Source organism: Alligator sinensis, unplaced genomic scaffold (genome assembly GCF_000455745.1).
Source record: "Alligator sinensis unplaced genomic scaffold, ASM45574v1 scaffold601_1, whole genome shotgun sequence".
Taxonomy (NCBI): domain Eukaryota; kingdom Metazoa; phylum Chordata; order Crocodylia; family Alligatoridae; genus Alligator; species Alligator sinensis.
The window spans coordinates 696131-706675 of NW_005841905.1; positions in this window are offsets into that span (position 1 = coordinate 696131).

Genomic DNA, 10545 nt, shown 5'->3' on the forward strand with positions numbered 1-10545 from the left:
GATGCTGGCCAGCCAGTGGACCACCACCATCATGTAGATATGGTGAAGGTTCTTGCTACCCAGAAGAAGAACCCTGCACTTCTCCCTGTTAAACCTTATCTGATTGTGTGCCACCCGTAAAACCAGTCTGTCAAGGTCATCTTGTATCATTGAGCATTCCACCCCCTCATCCAAGTCATTAATAAATATGTTAAAGAGCACAGATCCCTGGGGGACACCACTGGAGACTGCCCTCCAGCATGAAGCCATCCCATTGATCCTGTGGGACCAGCCTCTAAGCCAGTTGTCCACCCGCCTCACTGTAGACTGGTCCAGCAGAGTACCCTACAATTTAGTTGAGACAATCTCGTGGGAAACAGAATCAAAGGCTTTACTGAAATCCAAGTAAATGACATGAACCTCATGTCCCTCGTCCAGATGGTTACTTACCTGGTCATAGAAGGACACCAGGTTAGTTAGGCATAATCCACCCTTGACAAAGCCATGCTAGTTACTTCTTAATACCCCACCAGTTGCCAGCTTGTAATTGATGGCCTCCTTAACAGATTTTTCAATTTTTTTTGCCAGGACTGAAGTCAGACTGTTCGGTCTGTAGTTTGCAGGATTATCCCTCTTTCCTTTCTTGAAGATAGGTACCATGCTGGACCTCTTCCAGTCATCCAGGACCACTCCCGAGTTCCATGACTCTTTGAACAGCTTTGCCCGTGGCCCTTCTGTAAGCTCAGCTAGTTCTTTTAGGGCTCTTGGATGCAGGTCATCTGTCCCAGCAGACTTGAAAACATCCAAGTGTTCTAAGAGATCCCTCACCTGTTCAGGACTGATTTAATGTAGTTTGTTATCTTTCCCATATTCCCTGGGCCTCTGGACAGGTGAACAGCCCCTGTTTGATTTCAGGAATATCAATGTGAAGTATGTATGTAGGAGCTCTGCTTTTTCGCGGGGATCCCACAGTGAAGCCCGATTTTTTCTTGCTCCCTATGTATCTACAGAAGCACTTTTTGTTGTCCTTTATTTCGGTTGCCAACTTGATCTCCATGCTTGCCTTGGCTTTCCGTGTCTCATACCTGCAGACCCTGGCGATATAAGTGTACTCCTGTCTGGCTGCTGAAACATTCTTTGTAAGCTGCTTTTTTCTTTTTCAATAGTTCCCTAATATCCCTGTTGAGCCTAGCGGGTCTCTTGGCTCCTTTCCTGCTTTTTGTCCGTGTGGGGATGGCCTCTTTTTGAGCAGTGAGAATTGCCCCCTTAAGGAAGCACCACCATTTCTGAACTCCCAAATCATCCAGTCGCTGGTCACAGAGGGGCTCTCCACCTAACTTCCTGAGTATGTCGAAGTCTGTCCCCCTTTCTGTTCTACTAATTGATTTCCCAGCCTTTCAGTGGATGGTGAACTTAATCAAGTTGTGATCACTGCTGCCCAGAGTACCTCCAATCCTCAGGTCGCTTATCATGTCCTCCCCTTTGCTCAGCACTAAATCCAGAGTGTCCTTACCTCTAGCTGGCCCTTCCACAGCCTGTGTCAGGATCATCTATGGCTGCCAAGAAATTGGCTGACCTGCTGGAGCTGGCCGAATGGTCCTCCCAACAGATGTCAGGGTAGTTGAAGTCACCTATGACAATTATGTCTTTAGTGCTAGCTGCCTCAGTCAGTTCTCCAGAGAATGCCTGAATGCTCTCATCTTCTTGGGAGAAAGGCCTGTAGGAGACCCTCACCATCAGGTCTCCCTCTCCTGATCCTCCTTGTATCTTAACCCAGAGGGTTTCAAGGGACCTTTCCCTGCTGTCAAACATGACCTGCAGGGAGGGGTACTGCTCTTTCACATAGAGGGCCAAACCTCCTCCTTTCTGCCCAACATGATCCTTCCTATAAAGCCTATAGCCCTCAGTATCCATTGCCCGATCATAAGTGTCATCCCACCAGGTCTCTGTCAGCCCAATGAGATCAAATTCTTTGTCTAACAGGAGTGCCAGTTCCTCCTGTTTATTTCCCATGCTTTTGGCATTCCCATAAAGACACCTGAGTTCTCCCCTAGTTGCCTCAGGTTTTCTGACATGCTGCCAGTGTCTCAGGACATTAGTACCTATGTGGATGTCCACTATGTGAATGCCCTCCCCCGTGTTATCATGGCTAGAGGATTTGCGTAGAGCAGTGGAGCCCTCCCCCCACCTGGGACATGCCTAGTTTAAAGCCCCCTTTAGCAAATCGGTGATTCCTGTAGAGAAGAGCTTCTTCCCTCTGGTTGTGAGGTGAATACCATCTCTTGCATGTAGACCGCTATCGTTGAACTTCATACCAAGTTTGAGAACTCCAAGTCTACATGGTGACACCATCTCCTAAGCCTTCGGTTGACCTCCTCAATGCACATCCCCTCCGACAGCCAAGGTCTCTGACTGGGAGGACTGAGGAGAAGACCACTTGCACTCTTAGATCCTTGAGCTTTGCCCCCATGGTCTTGTAGTCTCTCATTTTGGTAAGCTCAGCTAACTGCACAACACAGCCAAAGCGGGGTGCAACTGTACCCCCCTGGATCTGCCCCTAACTACACATACTTTTCAGCCAAGTCAAATGTTCAAACTGTATCTGCTCTGATGCTACTAACCAAGACTGGACAGACAAGGTGATTCCTACATGAAAGAATGAATGGGCACAGAGCATACATCAGTTTCAGAAAGACCCCAAAGCCCATGGCTGAACAGTTTAACCTCTCTGGATATTCCATCACGGACCTCAGAATAGCTGTTCTTAAACAACAAAAGTTTAAAAACCAGCTTGAACATAGAGTTAAAGAATAAGAAATCATCCACAGACTGGATTATGTTAAGTAATGTCATAACAAAGTAATGTTATGGTCTCAACAGACTGGAATCTTATCCTATTAGGTGGATTTGCTTCTATAACTCTTATGTTTCTAAATGGGTTAACTGCCTCATTTATCCCTATTGACCTACTCAACCCACTGTCACCTCTTTCAGCAGTGTCCTACTCCGGTACCTTTTGTGTTTAAATTGCCTTCTATTTAGAACCCCTGCTTTCTGCAAGTCCATTTGAAGAAGTAGGCTGCTGCCTATGAAAGCTCACGCCTTTCTGAACTGGTTTGTTTAAAGTGCCACCCAGCCCTGCCTTCTACATTGCTTTTTTTTTAGAGTGTAAGCTCTCCAGAATAGAGATTGCCATTTGCTTTATGCTTGAACAGTCCCTGGCCCAGTGGGAACCCAGCCCACTTGAGGCCTCTTAGTACAACTGCAGTGTATATGATAAACAATGTGGCCGTTTTAATCTGAATTCAATTTGACAATGAGATGGAAGATTGCACGCTACTGAACACACAACAGCCTAGAATCAAGCCATCAGCAGCTAGATGGCAATACAGGAGCTCTGGCACCCCAGAAAGGGGGAGTGCTATAAGCAGCGCAGAAGTGATAACAATAAAGGTTGGGGCCTTTGCTAATCTGACCTGCTATGTCTCATTCTGGTCTGCAGGTATGGTGACTTGGCTCTCTGTGCTAAGAGCACGCAGCAACAGAGGAAGCAATAGTTGCAGGTGACAGACAGCACACGCCATCCTGGAGAGCAATAGCAGATTTTGGCAGCCTACATGCACCAATATGACTCTGCTATCTTGCAGAGCAGGAGATTAGGTTGAAAGCACCATCTGGCCTGTGCACCTCTCGGCTCCCACGGGGCCGCAGGAGAGTCTGTTTAGCAGGAAGTGAGGTCAAAGGCTAAGTTCTCTCTGATTACTGGCTGGTGGCACTGTTTCTCCTCTTAGCACTTTCTAGTCACAGTCTGAGCAAGACGAGCGGATAATGCCTATTTCTTGCTTCTAGCTATGGTCTTAGCAGTTAGGCACAGATCCCATGGGAGCTGGGCACTTAAGTGTTTGTGGATATGGGCATTAGTGCTCAGCATGTAAGCGTATGAAAAAAGTTGTTAAGCGAATGAAAATTGTTAAGCCTCTTTGTAGGTTTACCACTAACCATTCAGTAGGTGAAATCTCTAGGTATTGTAAGAAGTAATGAGCACGTAGAAAAGGTTTTCATTAACATGTTCCCTGGTACTCATCTTTGCATGGCACGCTGGCTTCCGTGTCACCTCTATAAGTAATATAACCCCCTTCTGAGATGGGTGAATAGGCAGTTGTATTCTTCATTTTTACTGATGGAAAGACCCGATTTTGAAAGGAGCCAAACTCATTTTAGAACTCTGGAGTTTCTGACTCCCATCTCCAGGCTTAATCTGGGGCTAATTCAAGCACAGGTGAGATCCCTTGCAAAGCCATTTAACTGGGCTCCTTACCTTCAGGGCTATATAGAGTCCCTACCACAAGCCTCAAACCTATACTATTCCAGGCACAAGGGGACTAAGTATGCTATTTGGACCTTCCACGTCAGACTCCTCTCTCTTGCCAAGATACTTTATCAGGGGGAAAAATGTGTGATAACATTTAATAGTCATGAAAACCATGATCCCAAAAAAATTGCTCTAAACCTTTACAGACCTGAAGGGAGGTTAATATCCTTTCCGAAGTGTTCTTGAACTGTTTTATAGAGCTTGTATATAATTCTTTATCCAATTCCATAAAAAGTTCATGTAAAAGCTATCATTTTCTAATACATTTCACAAAGGACTGGTGGGTACACATGAGCACATACCCACCAGAGTTTTATCCTATATGCAAAATGGAACAGATACAGACTTCGTAAATTCACTGCTTACCCGCTGCCAGTACTCTCAGATAAAGAAGCAAACTACATACACACCTAAATATACTCTGGAAATTTGTTCTTCAAGGGTTTGGAAAATATCACCTTGGCTGGGTAATTTTCCTGCAACACACACATGTGTGCACATACACACATACCAACACAAACATATACACGCTTCCCATTGAGTCAACCACTTTAGCCACTTCCCCCTACTTCTATTGTCTCACTGTAATGTTTTTGTGTGTGTTCATAAGGATAAAAAGCTATTCCAGTAAAAATTTAAGTCTTAAAGGCTCTCATGATTAGAAATTAAAGGGGAAGAAATTAAAGTTAAGCTGATTATCACTGCAAAAATTCTAGCAGCTTCACTGGTTCACTTGCAAGGACAGTTAAACGTGATCTGTGAAAATGTAACAGTTTTCCTTTGAAAAAAATCAGCAAAAGGCGTAGGCAACAACCGGTAAGGAATGTGGGCTGGATTAGCATTGGTTATTTATACAGTGCTGAAGGCTGCCAATCATCTTCCAGATGAATAACAGACATAGGACTAGAGCTTTAAGGGTAATTAGGCACCTACAAATGCAGATAGGCACCTAAAAGCATTGTCATAATTGTCTAGATGCCTAACTTGTATCCTTTTTTTGAAAATCTCACTAGATGCCTATCTGTTTGGGCAGGCACCTCAGTACCTTCAGATATTTGTTCCCTGGCTTTTTTCTCAAGGAATTTAGGAATTATCAGACTAGATCAGACAAAGGTTTATCTAGTTTATTAATCTCTCTCTAAAAGTAGCTTCCCCTCTGTGCTTCAGAGGATGCTGTTAGAGCCCTATAGTAGCAGATATGGAATAATCTTCCCTTCCCACTGAATCTCAGCCTGGCCTTTAACAGAGATTAGATCAAACCCCAAAGCATGAAATTTAATATCCCTTCCTTTATTAAGATAACTCTGAATATTTTACCTCATTACTCACCGCTTTCCAGATCCTTAACTACAGCAGTGGAAATTATAATGGTATATATAATGTTACAAGGTTTTTTACCACCACAGGACTTAGTACAGAGCTTTGAGATAGGGCTGTGTGAAGCTTTGGTCCCTGATTCGATTCGGCAGAGATTTGGCCCATTTTGGTGGCTGAATCTCTGAATCCGAATCGAATCAGAGGACCTTTTCATCTCTCCAAATCGAACTGGAATCGATTCAGAGAGATCTGGAGATTCGGACATAGACACAGTTTAAATGTTTTTTCTGCATACCTCTGGGTAGCAGGCGACTTGTGAATGCTGTGATGGTGGGGCGGATGGAGTGTCCCACAGGACCGTAGGGGACTTCCCAGCACGTTCGGCAGCAGACCTGGAAGTAGACCAGAAGCACTTCCAGTCCACTTCTGGGTCCACTGGGGAGCACACAGGGGTCTCCCTATGCCCCTCCAGCTTGGTGACTGGTGCCTCCTGGGTCTGGGGGGGGCACGTGGTGTCCCCCTGTGGCCGATTGCTGAGCTGGGGGGGACGTGATGGGTCCTCAGCGCACTCTCCAGAGGACCCAGAGGTTAGTCCGGTCCACTTCCAGGTCTACCGCCAAGCACATGGAGGCCCCCCCGCACTCCTGTGGGATGCTCCATCTGCCCCAGCATTGCAGCATTCACAAGCCACACTGGTACCTTGAGATATGTAGAAAAAACATTTAAAGCTGTATCTGAATCACTGATTCTCCAAATCAGCATCGAATCTTCAGAGCCAGATTCGTGAATTGAATCAGGGACTGTGCTCCGAATCAACGAATCAAATCACTGTCCCCGATTCGGGCCAAATCCAAATCAAATAGGGCCCACTTTGCACACCCCTACTTTGAGACACCTCACTGTTAACAGTTTGTCCTGATGAAAGCTGATCATTTAATCCTACACTTTGCTTTTGGTCTTCTAGCCAGTTTTTGATCCACAGAAACATCTTGCCTCACACAGCTTGACTGCTTCATTTTAGCAACCTCTTGTATGGGACCCTTTGGAATTCGAAATAATGGAGGTCATCTGGTTAGTCTTTATCTACTACTTTACTGACACATTCAAAAATGTCTAAGGAATTAACAAGGCAAATTACCTTTGCAGAAACCACACTGGGTATAACCTGCCAGCTCATGATCATTCAGATGCTTTGCTATTTTGTTTTAATTATAAATTTCAGCCAATTTGCTAGCTAGAGATAAAAGATATATTAGACTATAATACCCAGATCATTTCCAAAGCCTTTTTTAAATACAGATGCAACATTTGTTACCCACCACTTCTCTGACATGTGATTGTTTTTAATGAGAGACTGTATACTCTTGTTGGCAGGCCAGCTACTGCAAATGAATGCAAACGTGCCAAGTTCTCTCCCTCCTGGGCTATGATCTGCTCAGTCTAACAATGTAGGGGGGAATGTCAGGAAAGAGGTTAAGGCAGTTTTGTTTGCAGTTTGTGGTCACCCTGCAATGGCATATATGTATTAGATCATCCAAAGAGCTGTACTAGCTCATGTCCCCTGGGGATAGTTCCTCCTAAGGAACATGCTGAGAATTTGCTCCAACCTATTTTCTTACCCTCCCTTTCACTTTTCCTAAGGGTGGAGGGAAGCAGGTGACACAAGAGCCACTCCTGCCAATTAGTGAACCAAATTCTGGCTCTTTTTGTGCTGACTGACCACTCTCCTCACTAGTTGTGACCAAGCAGCACTCCAAGTCAGTTATTTCCTCTAAAATTGTGCACGCTAGACTGTCTTTGGCCATTTACGCTCCCTGCTTATCCTTTGCTCACAGCACTTTAACCACCTGACTTGTTATCCACGACTCATGTGCCCCTAGTTGCGTGTCCCACCACAACGTGGCAATTGCAAAGCAAGGATGGCAGTAGACAGACAGCCTTTCTTAGCAGGAAAGGTGTTTGGAGTTCACCGAGCTGTAGAAAATGTTGCTCCCCTTTATGTTTTAGCTTGCAACAGTCTTTTCCTCACATTTTCCTTACCTTCAAAGCTGTGGTCTACAGACAGTAAACGTCCCTGCTTGAAAGTTCTTCTTACTCTATTTCCAGGGAAATTATGATTAGCTTGCATTACCACAATACCTAGGATCCTCCATCACAGATCAAGGCCCTGTTATGCTAGGTGCTGTGTAAATTCAGAACAGAGATACGACTCCTGCCACCTAGAGTTTCTAATCTAATTAAAAGCCATGCAGCAACCAACAGCGGTGAATGTGTCAGAACCAGCCAACCTACCTCAAAAGGCTCAAATTCGTGCTTGAATCTAAACTCCAGGATTTTCAAATAAAATCTTAATTTGGCAAAATGCTCTGTCCAGACCCAATCTTTTACTTCTATTTTCACCACTTAAGTCCAGAATTTTTTTTTTTTTTTTTTGCTTCTTAAATCCCATAGGAACTATCCAAGGCATTTCCTTTCCCTGGATAAGGCCTTCAGTACAAGGCTAACAGTCATGTGGACAGGACTTTCCAAGCTCTGGGTCTTCATAACAACTATACTTAGTTGCAGTATTACAGTGTAGTTGCTGCCTGTATGCAGGAACCAGATGTCACTATATATCTTCTGTACTCATTCTTATACTTAATCAGAACTGATTTTTTTATGCAGAACAAACATGCATACTCTTCTGTTATTATTACCTACATTAACCATTTGGAGATTGCAGATATCTAGGGACCTATATGCTACCACCGCAGTTGTATTTTCATGCCTCACAGGTATTTAAAATAGAAACAACAACAATCATCTCTTCTCTTTCTCTTCTTTGTAGAAAATATAGTTTGACTAGTCTGGAAGTTGTTTGGGGGGGGGTGGTGTACTGTGTGTGTGTCAAACTTACTGAGGGAAAGTGAACACAGAGATGAGTTTTGCATAAAATTTAAAACGTCTCTTCCAATCATTAACTTGATTGGCATTTCTGGGGGGAAAAAGACAATGGTCCATGGAGTAAAAAACATCCAAAACTGTGAGGGTAACAGACTGTAACAAGCACCCGCAGACACTCCTTGCTAGTATACAATTTGTGCTAAGTGACAACTTCAAACACAAGACGTTGCCATTCACTACTGGGCTGCCTTTCACATGGAACTGAGCTCTCATCAGACACTTCCACTAACCTCAGTCATCTGAATGGGTTTTTGAGGAACCTGTTGTGATCCTGCCTGTCTTTGCTGGCAGCCTCAAGCACCTAGGAATGTCATGTTTTCCATTCCCGGAGTTGTGCACATATCCCTTTTGGCATCTGTGTTAATTCTGTCACACAGGAGAGAAATTTGCAGGTTGCCTTTCACATTCATTGTTGTTCACTACCTGCATTCCAGCTAGATAAAATGAACTTTTTGAAGAGCCAAAGCAGGAGTCAAGGTGCAGGTGTAGGCTATTTATGAGTATGCTCTAGATCAGTGGCTCTCAACATTTTTGGACTTTTATGAATTACATGGCACCTACTTTCACAAACTAATTTACATATTACAATACTTACCTCCTTGCAGAGGGGCCAGGCAGTAGAGGCAGGGGATCGGCTAAGCAGGGACAAGCCTGGGTGCTTGTACATGTGACAGTCATCACAATGTACACGTGACAAAAATGTGTGGCTTAATGGTGTCACACATTACGCATGCACTAGTTTGGGGGGTTTTAGGTGAGTTTGCATCATTGCAAACTAAACTACATCCAGATGTAGCTTAGTTTGCAACGATGCATTGTGGCTGTCAGCTCATCCCCTGGCTGTGGGAGAGGCTGGCAGGCTCTGTGGAAAAAAGGGATCGGGCCTGCTGGGTGCTGCTCCCTGGATTGGGCTGGGTGCTGCCTCTGAGCTGAGCAGTACCCACCCCGCCAGCAGCCCGCCCAGGCAAACCTGGGGAGCACTGCTGCTGCAGAGGGAAGCACTGCCCTCCCCACCCCCACCCCGCAGCTCAGTGGCCACTTACCCCGCCAGCAGCTTGGCCCCCAGCCATGGGCAGGCTCCAGCTCTGACAAAAAAAGAAGGATCAGGCCCCTTTTCTTAACATGACAGAAAAATGAAAACGGTGGATTTCAATTAAAAACCCACTATTTCAATTTAGGGGGCATGGAATAAAACCCTGAGGCCAAACCCCTGTCATGTGTACAAGCGCCCCCTGATACTGCACTTATCTGCTTATGTAGCAGGCTTACCTTTCAGAGCTTGGGTTGAGTCCCAGGCTTGAGATCCTGCTGTTTTGATTGGTGGAGCCCATCCACCAATCAGGAGGCAGCCAGAGAAATAACATCACACCTCTTTCCTGAGGGGAGGGGAAGAGGAGCTCTCCCGGACCTGATTGAAGACTGCAAGCTGTCTGGTCTGGAAGACTTCAGGGGTCAGCCCTGGAGAGTATAAAAGCAGCTGTGTGCCCAGCAGAAGGGGGGGGGGGGGGGGTTGGGGCTTAGAAGAGCTGAGAGAGCTGCTCAGCGGAGCAAGCAGTAGCCCAGGAAGAGCCCCTGAAGACTTCTGTCAGCGGGTCACGACTCCAGCAGCTAGGCTCTCGGCGCACAGCACGGTGTGCAGCATCCAGACCCTGGGAGCTGCATGAGGCGGCTCGGGTCTGCAACCTCTGGCATGCGGCCAGAGACACGGTGCACAGGCTGGTGCACAGAGCAGGACCTTTGGAGCCCCTGGGATGGCTCAGGGCCTCAACCCCCAGAACGAGGCTGGGAGCTCGGTGCAGGAGGCACTGCATGGAGGGTGAGAGACCCTGGGAGCTGCTTGAGGTGGCTCTGGTCTACAGCTGCTGACACGGGGCAGCAGCTCAGTGCAGACGATGGCCCTGAGGCAGTTAAAAGATCGCAGGGAAGGGAGCTGG